This window comes from Pan paniscus, chromosome 13 (assembly GCF_029289425.2).
Source record: "Pan paniscus chromosome 13, NHGRI_mPanPan1-v2.0_pri, whole genome shotgun sequence".
In the NCBI taxonomy this organism is placed as follows: Eukaryota; Metazoa; Chordata; class Mammalia; order Primates; family Hominidae; genus Pan; species Pan paniscus.
In genome coordinates, this window is record NC_073262.2 from 129998344 (window position 1) to 130020164 (window position 21821).

Consider the following 21821-nt stretch of genomic DNA (forward strand, 5'->3'; position numbering starts at 1 on the left):
CCTCGAGAAAAGACTATCAGTTGGCATAAGCTTTAAAATACAAAAGTTCTGGCCAGCTGCAGTGGCTCATGCCTGTAATCTCAGCACTTTGGGAGGCCAAAGCGAGAGGATCACCTGAGGCCAGGAGTTCGAGATCAGTCTGGCCAACATGGCAAAACCCTCATCTGTACTAAAAAAACAAAAAGTAGCCAAGCGTGGTGGCACATACCTGTGATCCCAGCTACTTGGGAGGCTGAGGCCAGAGAATCACTTGAACCTGGGGGGTGGAGGTTGCCATGAGCTGAGATTGCACCACTGCACCCCAGCCTGGGCGACAGAGGGAGACTCCATCTCAAAAAACAAAAACAATACAAAAGTTCTTGCTTATGCTGACTGACCATCCTGATCTAAATGGGGTCACGGTAGTTACTGAAAGACCTAGACCTAGACCTAGACCTAGACTGGCAGAGGCAGCTTCTTGATCCAGGCTTCCACAGTCACAGAGGCAGGGTACAAAAATGTGGTGAGCCACATACTGGATCTATATGTTTCTGCCCAGAAGTGACCCACATCACTTCTGTTCACATTTCATTGGCCAAAAAAGTCACTCAGTTATGCATGAGTTCAAGTGGGTGGAAATACAAACCAATATGTCTAGGAGAAAAGATTGGGACATTAGGCAGCTCTAATCTCTACAGCGCCTTCCTTCTGCTTCTGTGTAATCCCCCGCTCAGCCCAGAGCATAGATTCAGTGAGTGCTGTTGGGAATGGTGAAATAATGTATGCAGCGGTGCAGTCAGTGTGGGCCAAAAGCTCAGGCGTAGTAGGCTTACAGAGCAGCGCTCCACCCTGCAGCAGTGTGGGGGGCGCACACAGCTTGGTACAAGGGGCATGCCTGGTAATGGACACCAAAACAGTAGCTCCAGACTGGGGGGGTCCAGTTACTGGACCTCAGTGAAATGTGAAATCCTTTGTATGAAAGGATTTGTATAAAAGGATTAAAAATAACCCACCTATTGGCCGGGCATGGTGGCTCACCCCTGTAATCCCAGCACTTTGGGAGGGTGAGGTGGGAGGATCACTTGAGCCCAGGATGTTCCAGACCAGCCTGGCCAATATGGCAAAACCCTGTCTCTACTAAAAATACAAAAAAATTAGCTGGGTGTGGTGGCAGGTGCTTGTAATCCCAGCTACTCAGGAGACTGAGGCAGGAGAATCACTTGAACCCAGAAGGCAGTAGTTGCAGTGAGCCAAGATCGCACCACTGAACTCCAGCCTGGGCAAGAGAGTGAGACTCCATCTTAAAACAAAAACAAAAAACACCCACCTATCAACACAACACACAAAACACCGAGAATAACTGAAAGAATACAACTGGGTTGAGAGACAGGAGACACTTCCATTGTATGGTTTATATACTTCTGCATGGTTGAGATTTCTACTACAATTATATAATATTCTAAAAATATATATATTTTTTATTTTATAGAGATTAACAACTAAAATTTACCCTCCCACTAAGTCATATAAATTATATCATTCTATAACTATATATTATAATACATAAATTACATATTTATTACTGACTTGAATGAGTGGGAGGTGGTAGTTACTTACCTCAGAATGTGGGTTGTGCCATTTCAAATCTTTTTGCTGTCTTCATAAGATGTTGAATTGAAGAACTGTTTAGGGAATCATTTTATATGTAGGGAACTGGATCGGTTGGACTCCACCTGACTATGAGAATCAAGTGTCTGATTTCCAGAGTCTTTGCCATTTGACCAAAACTGAGTAAGCTGCATGCTTTTGCTAGTGGGGATAACATAGTTCCACTTGGGTTTGGTACTCCTTACATTTGTGGCTAAAAGGAAGTATCTGAAGAATTCTGTAAAAATGTAGAAATTTAATCTGTATGTGATGAAGGAGAAGATATTTCAGTATAAAGCTGAAAAGAGAATTAGCTTTTAACTGAAGAGGAGAATGATGACCACTTTTTAGTATCTGCCCAACACACATGCCTGTTTCTGTAAAAACAACCCCCCATAACTTACATGCATAGATCCTCTGTATCCCATTTGTGTTATGGAACTTTGCTCCCCTGGCCATTGTTGATCAGAATACTGGTAGATACAGAAGCTAAGCTCTTCCAATCTCTCTAGGAGCTTGGAATTGAAACCAAGAGAAACTAGTTATTCCCTAGTATGCATGAAATGGGAGGGCATGTGTATCTGTTAAGATTAAGCTTAGTTGCACACAAAAAGAAATTTAAAATAAAAATGGCTTAAGATAGAAAGTTATTCACAAAGTCAGATGATAAGTACTTGATGTGGTTTGGCCATGTCCCCACCCAAATTTCATCTTGAATTATAGTTCCCATGATCCTCACGTGTCGTGGGAGGGACCTGGTGGGAGGTAATTGAATCTTGGGGGTGGTTACCCCTATGCTGCTGTTCTCCTGATAGTGAGTGAGTTCTCACAAGATCTGATGGTTTTATAAGGGGCTTTCCCCCTTTTGCTCATTCTTCTCCTTGCTGCTGCCATAAGAAGAATGTGTTTGCTTCCTCTTCCACCAGGATTGAAAGTTTCCTGAGGCCTCCCCAGCCATGTGGAACTGTAAGTCAATTAAACCTCTTTCCTTTATAAATTAGCCAGTCTCAGGTATGTCTTTATTAGCAGCATGAGAACAGACTAGTACAGTACTCAAGAGTTGGAGTGGGAGCTCTACTTCCTCAGAGATCCTTTCAGTGCATCTCTTCATCTGATCTCTTCATTCTCACATTCAAAATGTGGCAACCATAGCTCCAACAATTATATCTGCTCCCCACTCAGAAGGATAAAGGAAGAGAAGAAGAAAAAATAAATAAAACAAGAAGGATCAAAGAAGAGAAAGGCTCACACTCTTTCTTTCAAAGAGCCATCTCATTGCCTAGAATGTAGCCATGTAGCAGCATGGGAAAGGTAGTATTTATTCCAAGTGATCTGTGCCCAGTTAAAACTGGGGAGAACGAGACCAAGCGTATTGGGTAGGCAACTAGAAGTCTCTACCATATTTAAATTCATGAGCTTAACCAGGCATGGTGGCTCACACCTATAATCCCAGCTACTTGGGAGGTTGAGGTGGGAGGAGTTCTTGAGGCCAGGAGTTCAAGACCAGCTAGGGCAACATAGCAAGACCCCAACCCTACAAAAAATAAAAATAACAGCCAGGCACGGTGGCTTATGCCTGTAATGGCAGTGATTTGGGAGGTTGAGGTGAGAGAATCATCTGAGGTGAGGAGTTTGAGACCAGCCTGGAGACCCCATGTCCACAAAAATATTTAGCCAGGTATGGGCACATACCTAAATCCCCACCTACTCAAGAGGCTGAGGCGGAAGGTTTGCTTGAGCCCAGAAGTTGGAGGTTGTAGTGAGCTATGATCATGCCACTGCACTCCAGCCTGAATGACAGAGTGAGACCCTTCTGTAGAAAAAGAAAAATAAATAAAAATACAATACAATACAATGAATTCATGAACGCTGCTGGGAGAAACAGAGAAACCAATCTATACAAACAGAAGGAGGAGGAGAGACAGAGAGGAGAAATATGCAGGAAGAGGAGGTAGGAGACCACACAGCTTTAGAGGGTGGTAGAGAAAGGGTGACTGCTTGGTTTCTCAATTGCATTTTACGTCTTAATTTCTACCCTATGAAAACTGACTGCAGACTCTGTCTTTTGCTGTGAGATGCCTCTATATTATTATCCTTTCATATTGTTTTTAGTGGGTTTCTATTTTTCTGCAACCAAAAGAGCTAAAACTAAAAGTTGCTAAAACCAAGGATGGAAAAGTATGCAAATAACTTGTCACATGACATGCCAAAACAGCAAAAGCCTTGGAGTTCAGAAAAAGGAAGATTCCATCAAGAAGGGCTGGGAGCCAGGATTCCACACAGCTTTGGAGCGTGGCTAGAATTTGGTATAAAAGATAGAAGGGCGTTTCATAGACTAGTGTCAGTTAGTCGCAGAAAACTGAAATTCTAGCTATGGAATTGGGAAGAGATGTAATGGGAGAATCATGTGTACAAAATTGCTGGAAGGGCTAGAAAAGCAGCCTCTAGACTTATCTGCAGAAATGCTTCGCAGGTCCCGACTGCTGAACTGGCCCGGGAGATGCTGCTGTCTCTGCAGTAGCCAAAAAGGCAGGGAAGGCTGGGCACTGTGGCTCAAGCCTGTAATCCCAGCACTTTGGGAGGCCGAGGTGGGTGGATCACCTGAGGTTAGGAGTTTGAGACCAGCCTGGCCAACATGGTGAAACCCCGTCTCTATTAAAAATACAAAAATTGGCCGGTGTGGTGGCAGACGCCTGTAATCCCAGCTGCTTGGGAGTCTGAGGCAGGAGAATCACTTGAACCTGGGAGGCGGAGGTTGCAGTGAGCCAAGATCACGCCACTGCACTCCAGCCTGGGCAACAAGAGCGAGACTCTGTCAAGAAAAAAGGTGGGGACATCAAGAAGCCACCTCTGGAACGATTAAGTTCACAAACACCCCAGTACGGCTGCGGTCCAGGAACCATTGCCGCTGTTGTCATCACCACTCTGCACAACCCGGGTTAGTGATTGAATGCTACAACACTGAATTTACCTCCGCCTCCTGGGCTCAAGTGATTCTCCTGCCTCAGCCTCTCAAGTAGCTGGGATTATAGGCACCCGCCAACACGCCCAGCTAATACAAAAATTGGCTGGGTGGGGTGGTGGGTGCCCAGCTGACTACAGCTGCCTCTGCAACTGGTTATTAACTTGCATGATGCTATCTGGACCCAGGAACATTGCTGCAGTGCAGAAAATTCAACTCCTCCACCCTAATCTTCCTTATCAGCAACAACAGATAAAAGGTGGAGGAAAATGACCTTCACCTCATTTCTGCCTTTTATATCCCTCAGGGGTTGATCTAATTCTTGCAATATCCAGATCCCAGATGCAGAGAATTCTGTGCCATGTAATTTCTAATCATCTCAGCCTCTGCTATATGGAAAAAAAGCAAATACTAGAGGGACATGGAAATGGCTATTGAGCAAGAGAGTTCACCATAGCCACCACTATGATCTCATTTAAATGGTACGGAGAAATCTAGAATACCTAGATCCTTTTATAAGAATCTGAACCATGTTTGTGCTTGTAACTCTAGAATGACATGCAACATTTTAAACAACAAATCAAAACTACCTACTTAATTCAAATGGGAACAGTGTTAATGGTATTAGAAAAACTTGTGCTTGGCACGGTGGCTCACGCCTGTAATCCCAGCACTTTGGGAGGCCCAGGCAGGTGAATCACTTGAGCCCAGGAGTTCTAGACCAGCCTGGGCAATGTGGTGAGACCCTGTTTCTACAAAAAAATACAAAAAATTAGCCAAGCAGGGTAGCACACATCTGTGGTCCCAGCTACTCGAGAGGCTGAGGTGGGAGGATTGCTTGAGCCTGGGAAGCAGAAGTTGCAGTGAGCCGTAATCACACTACTGCACTCCAACCTGGGTGACAGAGTGAGATGCTATCTCAAAAAGAAAAAAAAAAGAAAAACTTTTTTTTGAAGAATGATCTACTGCAGGGACCAGTTTCACTACTTCCAGGGGAAATTCATGTGATACAAATGGGAATTAAACACCCACCAGAGTTACCTCAGGGTATCCCCTTCTAAACACACTGCAGTCAAATCAGCTAGGAGTTTTACTAGAATGTGAGCTTTATATGGTAGACACAGCTAACTGTCCATAAGAAATGTGTGCTTTTCCTTTTCATATGACAAGGTTGTTGCTGGGGAAGTGTCAGTCTAGCTATGGACTGGACAGGACCATGTTAGGAAGGCGGCTCAAAAGCTGCTCTCAGATGTTTGTGTTTGTGTTTATCCCCGGGGGACTGGGATCACAGACGGCTTAGACAGGGGGAGAGGAAATCCCAATAGCCCATGGAGCAGGGGAGCTGTTCTTCCTGCAGGGAAGTCGGTCATGATGCTCAAAACCACACCTTCTAGGAGGGAAACCCCGAGATGCTATTTCCCTTCAGTCATTGGATAGGAGGTAGGGTCTGGGTAGGACCATTTCAAATCTAACTTTTGGAAGGAGGTGCCACTGCCCTTAGAAAAAGGGAACAGGCTGGGCGCAGTGTCTCACGCCTATAATCCCAGAACTTTGGGAGGCCGAAGCAGGCGGATCACTTGAGGTTAGGAGTTCGAGATCAGGCTGGCCAATATGGTGAAACCCCATCTCTACTAAAAATACAAAAATTAGCCGGGCATGACAGCAGGCACCTGTAATCCCAGCTACTTGGGAGACTGAGGCATGAGAATCACTTGAACTCGGGAGGCAGGGGTTCCAGTGAGCCGAGATGATGCCGCTGCACTCCAGCCTGGGCAACAGGGCAAGACTGTCTTGAAAAAAAAAGTGGGGGGGGGGTTGTGTGGTGTGGGGAACTGATTATTGTCCTTCCCCAAATCACCTGAGGAAGAACAATATTAAGATAAAAGAGAGCACATTCTTTAAAATGAGATATCTGGTCATTCCTTCTGTTGTTCGTGGGATGCTATAGGTAGGACACTGTTGGGGAAATGTTCTTGAATGTGAAATTGGAAGGGGAGTCATGGTGAATTAGGAAAATGCACAGCGGTTGCAAAGTAGCCCCCTCCAGGTGTTTGGCTTGTGCAGGTCCCTCTCACTTCATGGCTTAAGAAAAACAAACAAACGAAATCTCCTTCATGTCTTGTGTCTCCATTATGTGGTCATTCTTTTGATCTGATGTCACATTCCACGTTTCATTGCCTGACTGAAAATAAACATTTATTTTCATTCATAGGATGCTGACTTCCATCTGAATTCCACATGAATCTTGGCATTTATTATTTCCCATCTCTCCAAAATGCTCAGCTCTGCCCATAGGCTCAACTTCAAGCAATAAAAGGGAAGTAGCCAAGAGCTTACTTTCTCTAACTTTTTTCTTTTTTTTTTTGAGACGGAGTCTCTCTGTGCCAAGGCTGGAGTTCAGTGGCATGATCTCGGCTCACTGCAACCTCTGCCTCCTGGGTTCAAGCAATTCTCCTGCCTCAGCCTCCCGAGTAGGTGAGATTACAGGTGCTCGCCACCAGGCCCAGCTAATTTTTGAATTTTTAGTAGAGACAAGGTTTCGCCCTGCTGGCCAAGCTGGTCTCAAACTCCTTACCTCAAGTGATCCACCTGCCTCCGCCTCCCAAAGTTCTGGGATTACAGGCGTGAGCCACCGCTCCCGGCCTCTCTACCTTCTTTGTCCCACAGGAAAAAGGAATATGCTTCTTTGGGAAGGACATGAACTAGGGCGACAGCAAAAGGAAAGCGAATGTGGGGCTGTTTTGGAGTCCCATACACTCTCAGCGGCAGAGCAATATTAAAACTTCCTAGAAGACATCTGAGCAGCAATTCTAATAATCATGTATTATGTATCTGCAATAAGTAACCATGAACCAACTAGCAAATTGCCTTGCTTGTTTCTCAGCAGAAGTTATTTTCCATACAGCTTTTCATCTAGTGACCACCATTGTTTAGACTTGGATGTTTGACTGCAGTTTTGTGCATGTGGCAGTGCATGACAATGTTTGCAGTGTTGTTTAGAGTCACACAAACTTACAAGTCACTGGGGGGATGGGTTCAAGTATAGCTTATTAATTCAATTCATTCAGCAAATATTTACTGAGAGTCTACTATGTGATAAGCACTTTTCTTTCTTTTATTTGGAGACAGTCTCACTCTGTTGCCCATGCTGGAGTGCAGTGGTGTGATCTTGGCTTACTGCAACCTCTGCTTCCCAGGTTCAAGGGATTCTCCTGCCTCAGCCTCCTGAGGAGAGTAGCTGGGACTCCAGGCACGTGCCACCATGCCTGGCTAATTTTTATATTTGTAGTAGAGATGGGGTTTCACCATGTTGGCCAGGCTGCTCTCGAACTCCTGACCTCAAATGATCTATCCACCTCACCCTCCCAAAGTGCTGGGATTACAGGCATGAGCCACTGTGCCCAGAGGATAAGCACTTTTCTAAGCATATGGAATATCTCAGTGAAAAAACTCAACACAAATCTCTCCCTCTTGAAGCTTCCACACTCATTGCAGGAAACAGAAAATCACCCATAAATGTCAGCAAAGTAAGAAAAATTGAAAGTATCAAATGTTTCTTTTTTTGTAATTTCAAATAAAATCATATCCATAATATATGCTATTATACAGCTTTTTAAAAAATGAGACAAATCATATAGTGCAAAAGATCTCAAAGACAAAGGAAAAGAAAAAAAAGAAGTTGCAGAACCATATAAACTCATTTGAATATGGCTGTGTGTGTGTGTGTGTGTGTGTGTGTGTGTGTATCTGAAAAGATACATAGCAAACAATGTTTCTCCAAATCTCCCACTTACTTACCATATACCCACTACCACAAGCTGCAGCAGACATACTGAATATCTCACTTTGTCATGGTGGATTTTTTTCCAAGCCTTCCTTGGAGCTCTGAGGGCCTTTAGCAGCTCGGCACTTTCTGCAGATGTCTCTGCTGCAGTTCTGCCCTTGCCCGGCCCAAGGCAGCTGCAGCATCTAGCTTGTGGCCCTTTTCCATTTCTTCTGGGAGCTGCCTTTATTCTGAGCCAGCTCTACACTTAAAGGGGCGTTTGTTCTATTTTATCCCGAATTCCTAAATGTTTTGTGGAAACGGAAGGCTTTTTAAGATATCTAGTCTACCATATCTCCAGGAATAAAAATGATTTCTATAATTTTTTAAAACCTATGTAAAGTTAAAAGTAAATTAAAATTGAAAACAATTATATTTGTTCATTCCCTATCTGTTCTTGCATGAAATGTATTAAGACGAGGATGCCACATCATGGAAAGAGAATTCTTTGCATATGAAAGCATTAGGAGAGACCCTTAGGAAAACGGATGAAGTCCTCCAGCGTGAGACTGCTGTCAGGAAAAATATGCCAGTGCCCTGTAAATAAATCTGAGTTTTTCTTTGTTCTAAAAATCAGCACATTGTTGTAATGATAACCTATGTTTTTCTCAACTATGAAACAAAATAATTTTTACTTATAATTTTGAGTTTCATTTCTAAAGCTAGGATTGTAACCAAAACACTCCTAAATTATTTAATCTCAAACTGTAGTTCCTCTTTCAAGTCACTTCAAGTTTTTCTTTTTTTAAAACCTGTACCAATGATCCTTGGATAATAAAGACCTCCAGTATTCCTTCTTGAAGATGAAGATTCTGATACTCAAAGAGTTTGAATGCTTTCCTCAAGGCTTCCCCAGTGGTGACTTAGAGCTGAGGTTTTAGGCCAGGTCTTGGTGATCCCAGGGAGCAGGCTCTGTCCATCCCCTGCATAAAGCCAGAGAGGGTACCGCCTCCACCTGTGGCATTTTGCCAGCCCATTTTCTATTTTGCTTGTTCCACTTTTTGTTTCTCAGCCCTGTCTCCTGTATCTTGGCCTCTTGCTCCATTGGGCCACAGGACCCGAGGTCCAGTTTTGAGTTTGCTTTGCAGGCTTCCACTCTAAAGGCAAAAATCCTCTATCTCTTCTTCAGGCTCCACCCTTCACAACTCCAGGTGAGAGACCATATATTAGTCCATTCTCACACTGCTGCAAAGAAATGCCTTCCTTGCCTATTTAAAAAAAAGATAGGCCGGGCATGGTGGCTCATGCCTATAATCCCAGCACTTTGGGAGGCCGAGGTGGGAGGATCACCTGAGGTCAGGAGTTCGAGACCAGCCTGGCCAAAATGGTGAAAGCCCGTCTCTACTAAAAATACAAAAATTAGCTGGGCATGGTGGCATGTGCCTGTAATCCCAGCTACTTGGGAGGCTGAGGCAGGAGAATCACTTGAACCTGGGAGGCCGAGGTTACAGTGAGCCGAGATCATGCCACTGCACTCCAGCCTGGGTGACAGAGTGAGAACCAACTCAAAATAAAATAAAATTTTAAAAAATAAAGAAAAAACATAAATAACAGACACTGGATAATTTATAAAGAAGAGAGGTTTAATTGGCTCACAGTTCTGCAGGCAGTACAGAAAGTATGATTCTGGCATCTGCTTAGCTTCTGGGGAAGCCTCAGGAAACTTACAATTATGGCAGAAGGCAAAGGGTAAGTAGGCTCATCTTAGATGGCCAGAGAAGAAGGAAGAGAGACTTTTAAACAGCCAGGTCTCCTGAGAACTCTGTCACAAGAACAGCACTAGAGGGATGGCACTAAACCATTCATGAGAAACCACCCCCATGATCCGATCTCCTCCTTCCAGGCCCTGCCTCCAACATTACGGATTACAATTCAACAGGAAATTTGGGCGGGGACACAGACCCAAACCATATTAGAACAATACCCTGATGGGGACAGATTGGAAGGGGCCAGCCTCCCTCTGGGCCCACAGCTGACAGGTGAGGGGCATTGGAGATCATGTCCCATATCCTGCTTCTGTGACATCACTGTGGTTATCTTGAGGCTGATACCTGGACCTGGCCAGCTTAGTACCTGAGTCAGTGGGAGGGGTTGCTGTTATAGCCTCTTGTGGCTGCCTGGTTCCCTTTATCATTTCCTGCCTATGGATTCCATTGCCCATATTCCTGCCACAGATGTATCACATGTTCAGTAAATGATTATTTAATACTCTATTACTGGAAATAGATGAATAACCTCATCATTGTTAATGCAGTTCACAGTGTACTTATGACAAAGTTTTAAGTACTTGTGATAAAGTTATAAGTTACATCATTTCCAAACTTTATGTTTTCTTAACGTGAAGACTGCATATTATGTGTGTGTTTTGAGGAAACTAGACTTTCTGAACACATAGAGGGTAATCAACATATGGCATTAGAATCAAGGCCAATTTCTCATACAGTGAATATAGAAATGAGTCTGAATTATCCATAATCATGTGTATCCAAATGCTAGGGACACTCAACCATTGTCTATCTTATCCTTAAAGTCTCAAGGACTGAAGCAAAAGGGTTGCTTGAAGCCAGGAGTTCAACAGCCTGGGCAACAGAGCGAGACCCTGTCTTTACAAAAAATTAAAAAATCAGCTGAGTGTGGTGATGTGCTTCTGGAGCCCCAGCTACTTAGGAAAGTGAGGTGGGAGGATTGCTTGAGCCCAGGAATTCAAAGCTTCAGTGAGCCATGATTGTAATACTGCACTCCAGGCTGGGTGACAGGGTCTCAAGAAAAGGAATTATTTAACCTCTTTCTGCAGTTAGGAATTTTTTTTCTATGTGACTAAGCTGAATGCTTCTATAGGTTGAAGCTGGTCCTCCTTTATCTTCAGATTTGATAGAAAACATCTAGTAAACATAAGAAATCAAATAGCCCTTCAAGTGTTGGCTGACCTTTTAGCCATTATTTTCTTTTCCAGAACATGTTATTGTAAGCTTTATTATTTTATTATTATGTATTATTATTATTTTGAGATGGAGTCTCGCTCTGTCACCCAGTCTGGAGTGCAGTGGTGTGATCTCGGCTCACTGCAACTTCTACCTCCCGGGTTCAAGCGATTCTTCTGCCTCAGCCTCTCAAGTAGCTGGGATTACAGGTGTGTGCCACCACGTCCAGCTAATTTTTGTACTTTTAGTAGAGACGGGGTTTCACCATGTTGGCCAGGCTGGTCTTGAACTTCTGACCTCAAGTGATCCACCCGCCTTGGCCTCTTAAAGTGCTGGGATTACAGGCATGAGCTACCATGCCCGGCCTTATTATAAGTTATTTATACTTCCTTAGTTCTGTTTCATCTTTCCAGTCTTGCTCATTTCTCCCATTTCCTGTTCAATTCCCTTCCCCACCTTAAGCCCCTTGGTGAATTTCCAGAACTTCCAGAATAAAATCCAGACCCCTTAGGATGATTTATGTGGCCCTTCATCAGTCATAGGTGGAGCTGCGGCTTTCGTTGACCTCTGCTTTCAATTTTCCCACTCACTCACCATTTTCTTCCTGCTCTGGCATGGCCAGCCTTCTCATGCTCCAATAAATGTATGGCATGCCAACAGTGGGGGTTTCACACCTGTAATCCCAGCACTTTGGGAGGCCAGGGTGGAAGGATTGCTTGAAGCCAGGAGTTTGAGACCAGCCTGGGCAACATTGGTGAAACCTTGTCTCTACAAAAATAAAGAATATTAGCCAGGCATGGTGGCACACCTACAGTCCCAGCTACTCGGGAGGCTGAGGTGGGAGGATCGCTTGAGCCCAGGAGTTGGAGGCTGCAGTGAGCTATGATTGTGCCTCTGCATTCCAGCATGTGAGACAGAGGAAGACCCCGTCTCAAAAATAAATAAATAAAATAAAAAGTATTCCCACCTTAGGACTTTGCACTTGCTGTATCAGTCAGGATTGAAACAGAAAAAAAATGCCCCTCTAGAAACTGTTTTTGAAGAAAAGAAGAATTTAATTTGGAGACTGTTATGTAAACACATGAAAGGATTGGAACCAATGGTTGCTGTTAGCCTCACCAGGGAATCAGGAACATCAGGAAAATGGAGGAACTCTCTGCTGAGGAGCAGAGAAACCACACGGCCAGCACAGGAAACGCCAAGTCATGCCTTTGCCAAAGCCCACACACCCATCTGCACTGTACCTGTTCGCCTAACACACCTCCACGTCTCAGGAGCAGAATGTGCCCTGCCTCCAGAGCACTGGGGTATCAGAAGCTCAGATTCCAGGATTCTAGGCCCTGGGGTAGAATTCTAGCTCCTGGTGCAGGGGAGAGGTGGAAGGGGATGGGGGGAATAGACCAATACACACAATTGTTCTTTTTACTTCAGTGCTCTTGCCACATACCTTCCAGAAGCTCTTCCCTTATCATCATATCCCTTCTTTCCAGAGGTCTTCAGTCCTATCCTCCTTCCCCTTGTCCAGATACTCACTAAGACTGTATCATCTCTCACCATTTGTTAGTACCTGAAATAAGCATATGTATTCACTTGCTTATTTTCTGTTTTATCTTACTATATATAATCGCAGTGATAGCAAACCCCTCACATCTGTAGTCCCTGCTCTCACAGCTGTGGACTCCACACTCACAACTGTGGTCCCTGCACTCACATTTGTAGACATTACACACATAGAAGCAGCCCCGTACCAACAGCTGTGGTCCCTGCTTTCACAGATGCGTTCCTGAACCAACAGCTCTGGTCCCTGCACTCACGGACGCACTCCTGAAACAACAACGGTGGTCCCTGACTCACACATGCGCTCTTGAACCAACAGCTGCGGTCCCTGCACCCACAGCTTTGGTCCCTACCCTCGGAACAGGGCCTGGCCCATAGTAGAAACACAATAAAGATCATGTCCTCTCAACCCTCAGGTCTAGGAGAGTTTGCTCTGACTTCTACAGGCAGTAAAAATATTTATAAGTGAATTTTAATGATGGACAAAACATAATAGACCTGCCATCAGAAGAGTGAATTTTGCGTTCCTCCCTGTATGTTCTCAGGAGATTTTGTTCAATGGTGGTCCACGAATGAAACTTTCACATACACCTATGGTGGTCCTACGAGGCCCACAGGATTATCTCTCAAGGCCTGCTATTATATATTTCTGTAGAGAGTATTACAAACTATTGGTAGGCACAGAAATTAAGAGCATGGCATATAACAAGAACTCAAAAAGTGTGAGCTCATCTTAATATCACTATTTCTCTGTATTCTAAAGCAGGGGTCAGGTCAGTGAACTACAGTCCACAGGTCAATCTGCCCTTTGTCTGGTTTTTACCTGTTCCTGAGCTCAAAATGGTTTTTATGTTGTTAAAGGGCTGTGCAAAAAAAAAGAAAGAAAGAAGGAAGGAAGGAAGGGAGGGAGGGAGGAGGGAGGGAGGAAGGAGGCAGGGAGGGGGGAGGGGGAGAGAGAGAGAAAAAAAGAAAAAGAAAAAGAAAGGAAGAAAAGAAGAAAGAGAAAGAAAGAAAGAAAAGAAAAAGAAAGAGAAAGAAAGAGAGGAAGAAAGAAAGAGAGGGAAGGAAGGAAGGAGAGAAGGGAAGGAAGGAAAAGAAAAGAAAAAAGAAAAGAAAAAGAGGAGAAAGAAAAGGAAAAATATGTATCAGAGATAGTGGGTAGATGGCTGCCAAGTCTGAGATTTATAACCTGACCCTTTACAGGAAAAGTTTATAACTCTGCTCTGTATGCTTAACTTCCTTTAAACTGTTTTATGGCTTACTTGATTGATTAGAATGAAAACTTTATTTCTTAATTAAACAAATATTTACTGTTATCATTCAGGGAGGATTTCCAAAAGCTGATGAAAACAGAGATCCAGAAGCCAGTGGAGCAGCTGCCAGCCTTGGTGCAGGGGAGAGGTGGAGGCCTCACCTCAATGATGCTGTCATTCGTCTTGTCATGGGCCTAGAGTTTATCCTGTCTGGGTGTACCTGGGAAGGTACTGATTAGCTATAAATGTCTTTTTTATTTTATTTTTTTTCTTTTTTGACATGGAGTCTTGCTCTGTCGCCCAGGCTGGAGTGCAGTGGCATGATCTCAGCTCATTGCAACCTCCACCTCCCGAGCTTAAGGGAGTCTCCTGCCTCAGCCTCCAAGTAGCTGGGATTAAAGGCGCCCGCCACCACGCCCGGCTAATTTTTTGTATTTTTAGTAGAGATGGGGTTTCACCATGTTGGCCAGACTGGTCTGGAACTCCTGATTTCAGGTGATCCACCCACCTTGGCCTCTCAAAGTTCTGGCCTATAAATAGCCACCGCGCCTGGCCTATAAATATCTTTTAATTACACCTCTTTGGTAATATTGTATGGATTGTCAGCTAATGATTGACTTTGGGGAATTTCCACGGTGCTATCCACAGCTTTTGCTCTGAGCCTGGGGTCCAGCTCTTTCTGAGGAAAAAGGAGCACAGGCAGAAGCCCAGCCTGCCTTCCCTCTTCATCCTGGCTCCTTCCTCATCATCCCCCCGCTCTTTCTCTCACTTCTTGTTAGGTGCTTCTCTTTGCCCCCATATCTGCTGTGGTGGACCCTTGCAGGTGGGGCAATCAGATAGAGCAGATCCACCACTCCAGATTCTGTCTTGATCTTGCCAGCTGCTACAGACATTTCTCTTGACAAATATGTTCGTGTTCCTTGGAAGAAAAATTCTTCATGGCCTTAAGTTTAATGAATTGACTTACCCAGTAATAGGTCTTTCATATAGACAAGTGGATCTCTTACAGAGTCCTGGGTAAATAAAACTCTCTATTTTATTACTATTACTATTATTATTATTATTATTATTATTATTATTTTAGAATGAGTCTTGCTCTGTCACCCAGGCTGGAGTGCAGGAGCATGATCTCAGCTCACTGCAACCTCTGCCTCCCAGTTCAAGCAAGCGAGTCTCCTGCCTCAGCCCAACCTTCCGAGTAGCTGGGGTTATAGGCATGCACCACCACTCCCGGATAATTTTTGTATTTTAGTAGAGACGGGGCTTCGCCACGTTGGCCGGGCTGGTCTCAAACTCCTGACCTCAGGTGATCCACCCGCCTTGGCCTCTCGAAGTGCTGGGATTACAAGCGCAAGCCACCATGCCCGGCCTGAACTCTCTATTTTAAATGTTAACTCTGTTCTTCCAAGTCCTTTCCAGTCACCCCACTTGAGACCTCTCTATAGCTTTCAATCCCACAGCACCCAGCCCACCTCCCCGCTTCACTCCTGATTCTGGGATTGCTCCAAGAACTCCAGTATTGTTGTTGCTGTTGTTGTTTTTCTGCTGCTGTATTTGCTAGAACATTTTAGTTTTCCCATAAATTTTCACAATAAGACTCCTCAAGATGTTGAGCAGCCAAAAGTTCCTTCAATTGTATAGGCTTCAGGCCGGGCACGGCGGCTAACACCTGGAATCCCAGCACTTTGAGAGGCTGAGGTGGATGGATCACTTGAGGTCAGGAGTTTGAGACCAGCCTGGCCAACATGGTGACACCCCCATCTCCACTAAAAATACAAAAATTAGCTGGGCGTGGTGGCACATGCCTGTAATCCCAGCTACTTGGGAGGCTGACGCAGGAGAATCGCTTGAACCCAGGAGGCGGAGGTTGCAGTGAGCCGAGATTGTGCCACCACTGCACTCCAGCCTGGGCAACAGAGCCAGACTCTGTTTCCAAAAAAAAAAAAAAAAAAATCGAAAATTATATAGATTTCACCCTTCTTGGAAGACAGTCGTGGTTATGAAGAACAAAACCTATATCCTGGTTATAATGGTGAGAGGTGTTGTGAAGGAGAAGCTTATAGCAGAGGGGTCTTGACCTAGTGTGTGGGATGGGGAAGGTGTGCTTGGAGAACATGGCTAAGAGTTGAAGTCTGAATAGGAGCTGGCCATGAAGGTAGGGGAACAAGAACATTCCAGGGAAAGCCTAGAACAAGTGCAGTGGAGCTGAGGGAGGAGTGCGTCCTGGAAGTCCAAGAATCAGAAGAAAGCCAGAGCATGTGGGCTGTGAAGACAGAAGGGGGAATTGCTTACAAGGAGGCTTTGGGAATGAGAGAGGCAGGTCTTGCCCAGCAATGTAGGACTTGCAAGTAACCCTGGACTTTCCCCTGGATTGAGTGACTATGCTTTAAGTGGGAGAGTGAGGGCTTCCTTTGCTGCAGTGTGGAAGGGAGTTGGAAAAGGATCAACATGAAGATGTGGAGACCGGGGAGGAAGCCGCTATAATAGGCAGAGGGGTGGTGATGCTGGATCTAGATGTGGCAATGGAGGTGGAAATGTAAACCACCCACAGGGTTTACTTTGCCTGCTGCCTACATAGAGCTAATTCATCAAGACAGGTGAATTGCAATAGATAAACAGTAATTCACGCAAAGCCTGCTGAGCAGGAGATTAGAGTTTTATTATTACTCAAATCAGTCTCCCCTAACATTCGGGAAGCAGAATTTTTAAGGATAACTTGGTGGGTGGGAGGAAGTCAGTGAGCCAGGAGTACTGATTGGTCAGGAATGAAATCATAGAGAGTCGAAGCTGTCTTCTTGTGCTGAGTCAGTTCCTAGGTGGGGGGCCCAGATCAGATGAGCCAGTTTATTGCTCTGGATGGTGCCAGCTGATCCATCAAGTACAGGTCTGCAAAATATTTCAAGAACTGATCCTAGGAGCAGTTTAGCCTCCAGCTGCATGACTCCTAAACCATAATTTCTAATCTTGTGGCTAATGTTAGTCCCACAAAGGCAGTCTAGTCCCCAGACAAGGAGGAGGTCTGTTTTGGGAAAGAGCTGTTACCATCTTTGTTGAAGCTATAAACTAAATTTCTCCCAAAGTTAGTTCAGCCTATGCCCAGGAATGAACAAGGACAGCTTGGCGGTTAGAAGCAAGATGGAGTTGGTTAAGTTAGATCTCCTTCACTGTCTCAGTCTTAATTTTGCAAAGGTGGTTTCAGAAAGAAGTGATGGATTTGACATATATTTAGAAAGGACTTAACAATTGATTGGATAAGGAAAGTGAGGGAGGGGAACAATAACAAATTGCTCCAGGTTCTGGTCTGAGTGACCAGGTGGTTAGAGGAGCAGCTTGGTTGCTGGGTTGTTTGGGTTGAAGCAAGGTTGTAGCTTAAGGTTCAATCAGGTCAGCCGGGCATGGTGGCTCACGTCTGTAATCCCAGCACTTTGGGAGGCTGAGGCAGGCGAATCACTTGAGGTCAGGAGTTCGAGACCAGGCTGGCCAAAGTGGTGAAACCCCGTCTCTACTAAAATTACAAAAATTAGCCGGGCGTGGTGGCAGGCACCTGTAATCCCAGCTACTTGGGAGGCTGAGGCAGGAGAATCGCTTGAACCTGGAAGGCAGAGGTTGCAGTGAACTGAGACCGTGCCACTGTACTCCAGCCTGGGTGACAAGAGCAAAACTCCATCTCAAAATAAATAAAGAAATAAATATATATTTTTAAAAGGTTCAGTCAGGTTGAATTGGAAGTACCTGTGAGTCATCTACAGAATTGGAAGTACCTGTGAGTCATCTACATGGAGATGTCAAATAGGCTGTTGGAAGGTTGCCCTGGGACCCAGAAAACGAACAAGGAGGAGGAGCCTCTTCTGGAGTCACAAGAGGTGAGCCAGAGTAGTGGGAGGAAACCCAGGAAGGGGGTGGAGGGCAGGTCAGTTTGGACTGGATTTAGTTTTGGTGTTGTGACAGGATCCAGACTAGAGTGGAAGCAAGTGACGGCCGGTTATGTTTAGACTTCTCTCTCGACCCAAGAAGAACCCATTCTCATGCCCCAGACAAAGGGAAGTGTCTTCGGAATCACTCGGAAACGCCAATCACACTGATCCAATTGGGTGCTTCACAGTGTAGGAACTAGCCTGGAGAGACAACTCAGTGAGACTTTATGGGTTGTTTTTTTTTTTTTTTTTTTTTGATAAGGAGTCTCGCTCTGTCACCCAGGCTGGAGTGCAGTGGCGCGATCTCGGCTCACTGCAAGCTCTGCCTCCCGGGTTCACGCCATTCTCCTGCCTCAGCCTCCCGAGTAGCTGGGACTACAGGCGCCCGCCACCACGCCCGGCTAATTTTTTGTATTTTTAGTAGAGACGGGGTTTCACCGTGTTAGCCAGGATGGTCTTGATCTCCTGACCTGGTGATCTGCCCGCCTCGGCCTCCCAAAGTGCTGGAATTACAGGCGTGAGTCACCGCACCTGGCTGAGATTTTATGTTCTTAATCTAATCTCTTTTACAATCCAAAACCAAGAAACCAAGGGGGCCCTAACCTTTACCCTTAGCCTCAATTTAATGGGAAATCAGAAAAAAATGTATGAAAATAATTTAGGTCAGAGCAAATCATATTCCTCCTGTGCTACAGTTAGACAAAGATGAACACTGCTGCGATCAAAGAAAGACCTTAGAGGCAAGGGTCAGATTTATTTCCTGCTGCTGGACCGAGTGTTCTTTGGTGTGTGATATTGGAATAAGAGAAGAAAAAAGAGGGTCAGAGCCGGGCGCAGTGGCTCATGCCTATAATCCTAGCACTTTGGGAGGCCAAGGCGGGCGGATCACGAGGTCAGGAGATCAAGACCATCCTGGCTAACACGGTGAAACCCCGTCTCTACTAAAAATACAAAAAATTAGCCGGGCGTGGTGGTGGGAGCCTGTAGTCCCAGCTACTGGGCGGGTGAGGCAGGAGAACGGTGTGAACCCGGGAGGCGGAGCCTGCAGTGAGCCGAGATTGCGCCACCGCACTCCAGCCTGGGCAGCAGAGCCAGACTCCGTCTCAAAAAAAAAAAAAAAAAAAAAGGGGACCGGGCCCAGTGGCTCACGCCTGTAATCCCAACAGTTTGGGAGGCTGAGGTGGGACTATCCCTTGAGTCCAGAAGTTTGAGACCAGCCTAGGAAGACCACTAGGCCCTGTCTACAAAAAAAAAAAAAAAAAAAAAAAAAAAAAAAAAAACTAGAAGAAAAAAAGGAAATAAAAAGAGAGGCTTCTTTTAGCAGAGATGACAGAGTCAGACATAAAAAGCATGAAGGGATGTCAGAAATGTGATGCTGCACCAAATGTCCCCCTTACTTGCTGATCACTAACGTTGTCTAGAGGTTTGCCAGTGGAGCTTTGCTCTTTTGAGGTAAGAGATTATGCCCCATTAAAAACAGGATGCACCTAGAAGAACAGAGGGTGGAGACGCACACAAAAGTCCTTAGGGAGAGCTCTACCACTAATGCACTGGGGACTCCCCTTAAGGGGAGATAGGGAAGTACAAGTCTCACTTACTTCTTGAGAAATGGCCAAAATGGGGTTTTAAAGGCATACTCTCAGCATTGGCACTCTTTAGGCAGGAAGATATTGGTCAGGGCTGCTTGGTAAGGATGTTCAGGTTGTGCACTCTACAGATGCACATTTATCACAGCCAGGGCCTCCTGCAGAGGCCCTGATGGCAGTTTTCGGAAGGTAAGGTCCACCTGTATGAGAGATAGAGGCATAAAATGTACGTAGATGAAGGGAGTCCCTTCCTACTGGGCAAAGTATGTCTTTATCTATATTACCTAACCCAGAACAATACATAACTAAGTGTTCAAAGGACAATTTTTATAGTGTCAATGTGAAAGTATCTTTTATTCTAGTGTCTTTGCTTTAAAAACCAGTATAAGGCTGGGCATGGTGGCTCATGCCTGAAATCCCAGCACTTTGGGAGGCCAAGGCAGGCGGATCACGAGGTCAGGAGATCAAGACCATCCTGGCCAACATGGTGAAACCCCGTCTCTACAAACAATACAAAAATTAGCCGAGTGTGGTGGCGCACGCCTGTAGTCCCAGCTACTAGGGAGGCTGAGGCAGGAGAATTGCTTGAACCCTGGAGGCAGAGGCTGCAGTGAGCCGAGATTGCGCCACTGGCCTCCAGCCTGGGTGACAGAGCAAGACTCCGTTTCAAAACAAACAAACAAATAACAACAACAACAACAAAACCAGCATAATAGAGGCTTGGGCCACCAGTCTCATCCAGGCCACACTTGGGTCAGTGACTGTGGGAGCTTCAGATTCAGGAGTTTGGTGGACTGTGCCAGAAACACGCCTTGCACCTGCTTACAGGGATGGAGGAGCGAGGACTGAGGGGGGCCAGAGATCCAAAGTTCTTGTATCTCCATAAGAAGGTGTAGGAGCAAGCTGAGCAGTCTGAAATTGTCATTAAGAACAGAAAACCTGCAGATGGGCATATTTACACACATGGCTTATGTGGGTGTGGGTGTGTGGATGGGCAACATCGAAGAGGATATGAATGGTGATTCAAAAGTCAATAGGTCAAATATGAAAATGCTAGGAGGACATCTTCATGTATCTACTGTATAGTCCAACTTTCAGTTTATGGAAAATGTCCAGCTCTTTTAGAAGGTAAACATTTTCTGACTGTGAGCTCTTGAATATGAATTTTATGGTACCTTATACATTTTTTAACTTTCAAAGCTCTGGGTTGGGTAGTTACCAGTACCATCTTCACAAATTCTGGATTCTTCTGGATGTTCTTGACTATTCTGGGAAAATTGGTGCGTTTGTTCTCTCTCCGCCTTGTACCGAGGTCTGCAGGCTTAAGGGATGTTAACAAGGCTTCAATTTGCTGTGTGCATTAGCAGGTGCTGGAAACTACGTTGCCAAATGTGTCGTAGACACAAGAGGGCGATGTGTGCTCAAATGTCAACCTCACCAAGGAAAAGGAATTCATCCTCCAGGAATTTTTGGCTGAATTCCCAGACCTAAAAAAGATTAACAAAGTGTGTTTGGGAGGGGCAAAATGCACTGTGAAACCTAATCAAAGAGGCAGGATGTGATGTCAGAGTGTGGAGACAGCCTGGCAGGAGCTTGGAGGGGATTCTTATCCTTGAGTTCAGAACTGGGCAGTACTCTAGGCTAATGATCATTATAATCAAGACTTGTCCTCTGTCTGGATATTCAGAAAAGACAGACTTCAAGGCTGCAGAGAATCAGTGGCTGTCTTGGTCTCTGATTACAAAAACTTTATTCTGAGAAAGCCCCTCATTCATTGGAGGAAAACTGGCTGTGCACTTCTTACATGCCAGGCATGAGTCTTGTAGGGGCTAAGAATTCAGCCTTGAGTAAGACAGCCGAGGCCACTGCCCTCTGGAAGCATCAGTGACCCTTGGCACGTACTCCCATCTATTTGTTTCTTTTCTCTCTGAGCCAGTCCAAACCAGCAGTGTCTACATCATCTTTTCTTGTTCTGAAGGAGAATGCAAGTCACACATTCATGGCTGTGGGCCACATTTTTTTAGAGATGCCATCTGGTTCCAGTTTTTCTGACTGTTTGTGGAGAGTGGTGATTCCAACAATCTTCTACCAAATGTAAGGGGGTGATAAAAGTGTTCAGTGTTTGCCACAGAGATATCTCTAGCTTGGCCTGATCTCAGTGCACTGCTTTTTGGGTTTA